At 32.4% G+C, this 10,596-nt stretch overlaps 1 pseudogene; it reads right to left on the bottom strand.

Annotated features, from left to right (window-relative positions):
- LOC104726353 overlaps window positions 7,425–10,596 on the bottom strand; it is a 7,982-nt pseudogene continuing 4,810 nt past the window's right edge.

The raw sequence follows: 10,596 nt of genomic DNA, 5'->3' as shown, positions 1-10,596 counted from the left end.
CTATTTTTATTATTATATATAGTTGGAAACTTCGAGTGAGGTACATTGTGTAGTGAATTTTAAAGAAGAGATCGGGGCCCAATCAGTGTGATCGGTATGAGGTAAAGGCAGTAAAAAATATTGAAATGATAAAAATGAAAGAAAACTTAAAGAACAACAATATTATTATCCAGCTCACATATATATATATATATATGTATATATATTAATATTTTTCTGTTAAATTTATTTAGTTATCACCTTAGTTTATTCCAGGCTATAATTTAGTTATATATATAATACAAAATGATTAATATCCAAGCTATCACATAGAGTATATACGACCCCTACATGATGTAGGCAACATCCAAGCTTTCATTTTCAGCTCCTTTTAATTTTCATTTTCCTAGGAGAAAAATGATAACAGAAATGAAGGCAATTTCCTTACGCTAGACAGGATGAGTTCATTTGTACATACATGTAGTTAGAAAAATTAATGTCAATATGTTTCATTCATGCAAATTGGTTAAACTTGTAAAATTCAAGATACATATATAATTCCCTTATTTCTAATCTATTGTAAACTCGAAGCATCTAAAATATAATTAGAGAAAAATCATAAACACAAACTATTATTCATGTGCGATGCATCCATGTGCGATCCAGTTGTCGACATTTCAAAAAAACTAGAAACAATCTCGGTTTCATTCACTTAAAAATATGCTTCAATTATTAACTATGTATTACGCACGTGTGCTACTTTTTATACTAGTTGAAAAAAATTGAAGCATAGATTGATGAAAAAAAACGATTCGAAAAGCTCCACACATCCGCAATTATTAAGACCATTGACGGTTAATTAAGTATACTTGTCATATCCATGATTTATTTTGTAATACTGTAAATTATTACACGGGTAATGTTGTTATTATATGTAAACTAACTATTTTGTTGGTTTGCTACAAGGATTAGAATAGCTAAAAGAACATGATTTATGTAAATATCATATCTTATAAAAACCAAAACAAGAAGAAATCTCTTACTATGTGTAGCCATTATTAGCAAAGTAAATATATATATATATATATATATATATATATTTTTATTGTCAAAATATTAGTATTAAACTATTAGTGGGGGGTATTGGACACGAGATTGTGAAAGAATTTATTAGAAATTTGAATTCCAGTGTTATTCGATTAAACATTTTATCAAGTCTTTTAAATTCATCTGTTATTCAAGTTGTTAAATTTTCATTTCTATTAAATTCTAGTGTTATTGGATGTTATGTATTTTTTAATAGCAACATGATTTAACAAGAATGTAAAAGAATTGTTGGTGCAAATTGTGAATAATAAAGTCTGACCTTTTAAGCTGAGAATTGAAAAAAAAAAAATGCAGAACATGTTGTCGTTGTGGAGAAACAGAATCACTTGTCATTGGATCATCATCCCTTAATAATGAGGGAGAGTGTGTGAATTGAGAGAGAGCGAGAAAAAGAGGGAATGAATGGTGGTGATGTTCTTGTCTTGTTTGTTAATACGTTTCCATCATTGAAAAGTTTTGATTTTTGATCAATTTTGTATCTGTTATGCTTAATGGGTAACTTGAGAGTTTTAGGGCTGTTGTAATTGAACTATATAGCATAATCATTTCCATTTTGTTGGATCGATGCTATTCTGGGTAGAGTAAGAGCAGTTGGTGAAAGAGAAAGATAAGAATTTTTAGGGTTTTGGGCATTGGAGAAGAAGAGAATGTGGCTATTGACGAGAATTGATATCTTTTTAATTCTAGTAATATATTGCAAAATATAATTGTTGGAATCTAACAGAAAGATTTGAAATTCTTTTACAATACTTGAAAATTAATAATTTATGTCTTCAATTCAATCATATTCTATTCTATTAAAGTCTTTCGTCCAATACCACCCCCTTAGTTACTATCAGCTTTTTTCGTGTTTTTGTTTTTTTCTTCCTTGTCATCAACACAAAAAGAAAAATGGAAAAAAATAGAAATTAATACAGATTGTTGCATATATTTTTGTGAAAGTGACCTTGTAAAAGCATTAACGGGCAAGTTTAACAAAGACTCCGAATGGAGAGAGTGTATCGGGCAGAGCAGATCAAACGGATCAAATGGTTCAAATAGATCAAGTAGAACAAAAGCGGATCAAGCAGATTTGGCTGTTGAAGTGTAGATCAAGCGGTCAAATATATTTTAAATATATTATATTTTCTAACAAAAATTATTTAATTTATTATATTTTTTTCCAAATTTAAATTATTATATATAATATAATAATATAAAATGTTAATAATTGTTTTTATAAAAGTGGAAAGAAAAAAAATGTGTTTGAATTATTATTTTATTTAATTGGTCTGCATAAGAAAAAGGTGAATAACATCAAAAATGTTGTTGACTATGGATATGAATGAAGAGATGGATATTAACCAGTTCATGGTATGTGACAGATGGACTGCATTTCACTTCCCATTCACAAAAAAAAAATATTATCATTTACAGTTGTGGTTCAACCGTCAAATTTCTGCAACTAAAAAATGATTTTATTTTATGGTCATGTTTTTACCCAGATAAAGCAGAGCAGACCAAACACCATCATAACAGGGGGTTCAATAAAAATTCATGAACAGTAGTCTTGAAAAAAAACTAGAAACCAAATATATAAATTTTAATTTGTCAAAAAATATGATGAAGGAGAATTTTCAAAAATACCATTTTTCTATGTCATTTTTCAAAAATACTCTTTCATGGTGTCCATTTTCAAAAATACCTCTTTTTAATATATAAAATGACAAAATTATAAACCCTAAACCCCAAATACTACCCTATCCCTTAAAAACTATACCCTAAATGTAAATTGGGAACCCAAACCTAAAAAAAAAATTTAAAAAATTAAATTTAATATAGTGTAATTGTGTAAAAGAGAGTAAAAATGAAAATGTTAAAAAAAGATTTTTTTGAAAAGGTATATGCCAAAAAGGGCATTTCTAACAGATTCTCATTTATCAATGATGTTTCACTATTTGGATTAAACATGATTCTATGCATAATTTAAAGAAAGAAAAAGCTAAAGATTATTTTATTTTTATCATATATATTATACACATTACTTGACTTTTTTGTCATTTTAAGTTAATAATTTTTATTGCCTATTTAAAATATAATTTAAACTGTAAGAATCAAAATAAAACAATTTAAATTTATATGATATCCAAATTAAAAGTGATTTAAATAAAATTAGTATTTTTTTACTATATAAATATTTGATCCGCAATATTTTATCCGTTTTCACCATTCAATATATATTTTAAAATATTTAAACTGTTTAATTAGTACTTGAATAGTCAAATCTGCTTAATCTACTTTTGTTCTGTTTAATATGCTTGATCCACTTTTGTTCTGCTTGATCCGCTCGATCTTCTCCGCTTGATACGCTTTCTCCATTCAAAGCCTAAATGCATTTCTCCTGCATTTACCACAAAAAAAGATTTAAAAAAAAAAGTCTGAACTGTACGCAGTTCATCTGCATTAACTTTTAAAAGTAAAAAAAATTCTTGAATTATGATTTAATCATAGGAGGACTGCATTAAAAGGTGACCTGCTTTTTTCTGTCCTTCCATTCTATGCCAAAGTCGTTGAATGGGGTGAAAGAGAAAATGCAGTGGACCAGCACATGCAATTGTTCTGTCATAAAAGCACCATTCAACATTTAAAAAAAAAAGTTAATGCAGTTTCTCTGACCACAATTCAATTTTTTTTTGTCTTTCAGCAATAAATGCAGGAGAAATGCCAATAAACTCGCCCACAGCTTTTTTGAAGTTGTTCATCTGTATTTATGCAAGCAGATCAATTAATTTTTGCAAGCAGATCCAACACATTTACCCTCTATATAACACACAATTTCTTCACTTTTACAACCGCATAATCTAAATTTCTATCCACTCTATTTCCTTTCATCTTCTCTCCATCGAAGATATTTTTTCAATAAATAAACACTTTTTCTATTTATTGTAACATCTATTTTGTTTTGTACATAATTCAGTTTATTTACCCTCTATTTTTCTATGCTGAAATGAGGAGGAGGTGGAATCAAAATGTTAGGATTTAGAACTATGACTATCATATCTCTTAATCTTTTTGAAATGTTTTACATTAATAAAACTTTTTCTTTAAAGAAACAAAAAAAACCTTTGAAAAATCAATTGGTGAAAACGTTATTTTAACGAATGGATTTGGTATAGTTTAACTGAGGTTGCAATTATTTGATTTACCTTACTTAATTTAAATATCCAACATTATGTCATCTGATTAGTGTATCTTTTTATAGTATCATCATCATATGTTGGTTCTATAACTATTCTCAAAGATTTGGTAAACTGATTTTGATTACTCATTTTCAAGACTTGTGATGCAATTGGATTGACCAAGAATTTGGGTTGACCTTAATCTAATATAACATGCGTCGACATTATCTAAAATTTTTTGTTAAAAGGAAGTTTGTCTAATATGTTGCAGAATTTATTCATGTTTTTTCTTTTAACTTATTAGGTTTGTTTGTTTGGATTTATCTCTGGTACAGGTACGGGGATGAGAAACGGCAAAGCAAAAATTTATAGAAACGGGGACAGCATGGGTACTTCAATAAACATATAGAAGTAATGGGCTTTAAGGCCCAGTACAAATTAAATCAATTAAATACCCATTTAGAAAGAAAAAAAATGTAAACCGATTTGTTAACCGATTTTGTATTAAACCCATCGGTTGACCACTGCCTAGCGATTAGGCGCCCGATTAATCGGCTAGGCGCCCGATTTTTAAAACAGGGCCTATAAGTTAATAGATATAAATGTAAACATATATATAGCTTAATTTCAAAATACCAAATATAATAAAGTCATTACAAATTTTAAATTTAAACACATAACAAAGTTTAGTGATAACTATAAGCTAAAAGTTTGTTTTTTTTACTTTATTTATCAAGTGTTTTTGTTAGTCAAAATAACACTTTTAACATTAGAAACCCCCGTTTAAGACTTAAGTTAGTAGTCATGTGTATAAAAAAAACAATTAACAAGACATGTCATCATCTTCTACATTTAGATTAGTGTTTGTGTTGAGAAATGTTCCGTTGGCGTTTCCTAGTCGTTTCTGTCCCCAAAATGTTTCCGAGACGGGGACGGTGTACCTAATGGCGTCTAAGTGCTACATAGGTTCTTCATTGCAATGACGATCGATGAAATTGATGAGATGGTGGTCTTCCTTTATATTAAGACCACCATCATCATCTCCTTCTCTTCATCTCTCCTCTTCCTTCATCTCCATCTCTTTTGCTTCAAAAAAATTTCTGAAAGTAATGGTGAGAGGCAGAATATTCACGGCGTTTCTCAAAACCATCCCAAATGGTTCAGGTTTGAAGATAACTGGTCTCCTCTGTTCACCAAAGCTGTTGAGAGCGTGAAAAGACACTTGGCAGGATCTTCTTCTTCTTCTTCTTCTTCCTCCTCTTCCTGAGAAGACACAGAATGGAGAGACAAAAATGTAATCTTTCTCTGCTCAAGGATGCACACACTCCTTCTAATATGCATATGGAGTCATCCACTACTCCAAAGATGGCCAAGATGCATACAGCTTGAAGACTTGCACCTTTGATGAAGAGATGCAAATCTTGTGGAAGAAGAAGAAGAAGCCTAAAGAAGTCAACCTAAAAAACATAAAAATTTTGGAAGCTTGGATCAGATTGGGCATGAAGAAGGAAGGGAATGACTTGAAGAACATAGATGTTGATCCAAGCAAGATGGCCAAAATTTGGTTGGACATCTGACAAGTAGAAAATGCAGTAGATTATATATTGAATTTGATATACTATAATTATAAAATGAGGTAGTAACTCATTAATTGAAGCAATAATTAAAAAAAAATTATGAGAGACAACTTGTGCATACGTTGTTCAACTATGCATATGTTAGCATTTTGTATGAAAATAGTGAATTCAGCACTATTAGAAGTAAAAGCTGATATAAAAGAGGATCTTGTAATATTTGCGTTAAAAGAACACATATGGAGACTCAAAACAATCATAAAATTAGATTTTTTTGGTGGCGAGCTATCTTAAAAGCCTTCACTATTGTTGAGCATTTAAGTGTCCATGGTATTCCCATGAATCTTTATTATCAAATATTTGGAGTTGCAATTGAACTATTTGCCATGTTTTACTCAATTTCAATGTTGCAAAACATTTTTTGCCTTTGATTACATTCATTTTTTCTGAAATATACGTATTTTTTGTTGAATGTCATATAGATTATGTTCTATGATATGCTCAAATTTATCCTAGAGCTACTCTCTCAAATAGATCAATTGTAGCGCTTATGGGTCGAATTCGATAAGGACTTTGGAGTACGCAATAAATTATTTAGTTTCAAATTAACCTAAACCAAATAAATTGTTTTGAAATAAAACGCAAGAAAATGAATTAAGAAAAGGGTGTATTCAATAGAATGAAAGATAAGTTCAGAGAATTAACTAGCTTTTGTTGAGGAAAATATTCTAAAACTGAAATCACAATGATAAATTAACTAGCTTTTGTTGAGGAAAATATCTATGTCTAAATCTAGAATTCCAAATTTCTTTGCTAAATTCAACAATTCAGACAAGCATTAAATTCAAGTTTGATACGTTCACAAAATCTCTAAACCAAATTTATTTGTGAATATGTAGTTTGCTCATCTAAGATTATTTCTAAAATCTCTAAATTTGTCCAAAACGTACATAAACCTACAAAGACTTGAAGTATACTCTAAAAACACCCAAAAAAACTATATAAATAAAACTTATATCATGACCAAAAACTCTATAAACCATGATATATCACTCTCATTCCATCTCGTATAAAAGAAAGTATTCCTTGGATTTTGTGGATGATATGGAAGAACTGTAATGCCATAATTTTGGAAAGTAAGAAAGTAAACATCAGGAAGGATGTAAATATACATACGAACTCTGAACAGGTAATGCAAAAACTAGCCGCAAGAGATTTTTGAAGGGAAAATAGTTTAAACCTCATAAGAAAAATTTGACATGTAATGTACATGTTCCTTGGGTGAATGACAAGTCATTAAGCATGCGAGTGTGAGTCCTACGAGATCATACTGGTCAAGTTAAATGCCATTTTAGAAATGCTTTTGTTGTGTATGACTGTAGATTTTTTGGGACAAAATAATTAGGGTAGAAATTAAAAAAAAATTGTATTAGTAGAAATTAAACTTGGTGATATAATTATTGTCTTAGACAGTGATTACGACAAGAATTCTATCACCGAGTTTATCTGCGGTTTGGGCATTGTACTAATTATAGAACAGCTTAGCCATATGTTTTTCTTCATTGTCTCCCATCGAAGCAAAGAAAGGATTTATCATGTTAGGCTTTTACAACAAAGCTACTTTCTTCTTAGGTTCAAGAATAGGAGGGTTGATGTCTATCCCCATGTTAGCTGCAGTTGCTGCAATGGTTCTCATAGCTGGTACAATGGTTGTGCAATTCAGTTCAGGCAGCTTTCTTTCTACAGATTTGCGCAGTTGGTCTATTGTTACCGCCCCAACTTTAATTTCTTTTGGATCTTTTGATCCTTTCTTAACACCTATTTCCACAAGTCATCAATAATGTCAAACATCAGAAAACTCCAAAGTGAAAGAAACTATCGTAGATTATATAGGACACATGCATGATCATTCTTATATTGAGAAAACTACATCAAAAAACATATGATACACCTAATTTTTATTTTCTTGCATATTTGTTTTTGTTGCATGCTATATATATATATACATATAGTTTGAGAAGGGACATAAGTAATTATGATCTAGCAAAACTCAAATTAACTAAGAAAGAACACTACAAGAAAACACGCGATTTGCGACGTATATCTGCGACGGAGAAACCTCGTCGCAAATTTGCTATGGATTTGCAATGATTTTGCTACTCGGAAAACGTTGTCGTTAATTCCTCGCAAAATTAGCGACGGATATTTCCCTCGCAAATTTGCGACGGAACTAAGACACCATTGCGAGGATAAGTAAATTCCTCGCAAATGACACGCAATTCCCTAACAAATTTACGACGAATTAGCGATAAGACTGCCGTAGCAAATTTGCGAGGAGTTTACGAGGGACTAGATGTCGGCAAGCACGTTTTCCCCGAGTGTACCTGTTTTGTCGGCAAAAAGGACACTGCCTCGCAAATTCGTAGCAAGAAATAAATATCTAAAAGCAACCTGTTGCAAATCCGTCGCAAATTCCCTCGCAAATCCGTAGCAGATATTTTTAGAAAGTCTATAAATAGCCAGTCCGTGAGACATGGAAACCACAACACAAAGCAATAAGAAAAAAAAAAAACTGGTGGGAGAGAAAAAAAAAATTCTAAGAGCAAGAGAAAAAAAAAGAGAGAAAAATAATTGTCAAAAAAAAAAATTTGTGATAAAAAAATTCTAGAGAAAATAATGTTTGGAGGTGGAGAGCACGAGATATATACTATACGACGGTGGATGTACAATCATAGAGACCCAAACACCGGTGATGTGACGAAAGAGTTTTGTGATGGCTTGCGCGGTTTCATGTACCAGGCGACCAACCAAGACTTTGCTCGTGAAAACGGTACAATATTTTGTCCATGTCCTAGGTGCAAGAACATTAATTATTTGGAATTTAATCTAGTGAAGAAGCATCTTTATAATAGAGGATTTATGCCAAATTACTATGTATGGTTCCGTCATGGAGAGGGTTGTAGCAGTAACGTTGGAAGTAGTAGTATGAATTATGCTGTTGATCAACCTAGTAATTATGGGCATCAAGAATCTGATCAATTTGGTTTTTATGGGTATAATGAAGAAAATAGATTTCATCATATGGTTAATGATGCATTTCATGAAACTACTGCTGCATTTCCTGAGAATAATACGGAAGAACCCAATGTAGATGCACAACGTTTTTATGATATGTTAGATGCTGCAAATCAACCTATCTACGATGGATGTAGAGAAGGGCATTCTAAGTTATCTTTGGCATCTAGGATGATGACAATTAAAGCTGATAATAACTTAAGTGAGATTTGCATGGATTCTTGGGCTGAACTCATTAAAGAGTATTTGCCACCTGATAATGTATCGGCTGAGAACTACTATGAAATACAGAAGTTGGTTGCGAGTCTTGGATTACCATCTGAAATGATTGATGTGTGCGTTGACTATTGCATGATTTTTTGGAAAGATGATGCTAAGCTGCAGGAATGTCGGTTTTGCGGGAAGCCGAGATATCAGCCTACTGAAGGAAGGACATGAGTGCCATATAAACGTATGCGGTACTTGCCTGTTGGTGATAGATTGAAACGCCTATACCAATCAAAACGGACTGCAGCGGCAATGAGATGGCATGCAGAACATTCTACACACGAAGGAGAGATTACACACCCATCTGATGCAAAGGCGTGGAAGCATTTTCAATCGGTATATCCTGACTTTGCTCAAGAGTGTAGGAATATTTATCTTGGGTTGTGTACAGATGGTTTTAGTCCATTTGGTATGTCAGGGAGGCAGTATTCTTTATGGCCTGTTATATTGACACCATACAATCTTCCTCCAGATATGTGTATGCAAAGCGAATTTTTGTTCTTGAGTATTTTGGTACCAGGTCCTAAGCATCCGAAGCGAGCTCTAGATATCTTCTTGCAACCTCTGATTCATGAGCTTAAGCAATTGTGGTATGAAGGTGTTCAGACATATGATTCCTCAAGAAAACAGAATTTCAATATGCGGGCAGTGCTAATGTGGACGATTAGTGATTCCCCGCATACGGAATGTTATCTGGGTGGACCACACATGGAAGATTATCATGTCCTTATTGTATGGATGGTACAGAGGCATTTCAGTTAAAGTATGGGCGAAAACCTTGTTGGTTTGATTGTCATCGTCGATTTCTTCCCTTGCATCATCCGTACCGGAGGAACAAGAAGTTGTTTAGAAAGAATAAAGTTGTGCGTGTTCCCCCACCAACTTACGCCTCTGGCAATGATTTGTTTGAACAGATCGATTACTATGGTGCTCAAGAAACATGTAAACGTGGGGGTAACTATCACACACCAGCAAACATGCCGGATGGATATGGGACCGCTCACAATTGGCACAAGCAGAGTATTTTTTGGGAGCTTCCATATTGGAAAGATCTTCTATTGCGGCACAACCTTGACGTGATGCACATCGAGAAAAACTTTTTCGATAATTTCATTGTTACGCTTCTGAATGTGCAGGGTAAAACAAAAGATAGCAGGAGATCTAGGTTGGATTTGGCGGAAATATGCGCAAGGGTCGAGTTACATCTTACAAGAGATGAGAAATTACCAGTACCCCAATTTCGATTGTCAGCAGAGGCTAAGAGGGTGTTGTTCGAGTGGGTTAAATCTGAAGTGAAGTTTCCAGATGGATTTGTCTCTAAATTTTCAAGATGTGTTGAGCAAGGCCAAAAATTTTCAGGTATGAAGAGTCACGATTGTCATGTCTTCATGCAACGGCTACTACCATTTGTATTTCTAGAGCTATTGCCGGGAAAC

This window comes from Camelina sativa, chromosome 2, assembly GCF_000633955.1.
Source record: "Camelina sativa cultivar DH55 chromosome 2, Cs, whole genome shotgun sequence".
Classification (NCBI taxonomy): Eukaryota; Viridiplantae; Streptophyta; class Magnoliopsida; order Brassicales; family Brassicaceae; genus Camelina; species Camelina sativa.
The sequence above is the reverse complement of the archived record's forward strand: the minus strand, read 5'-3'. Positions and strand labels throughout refer to the sequence as shown.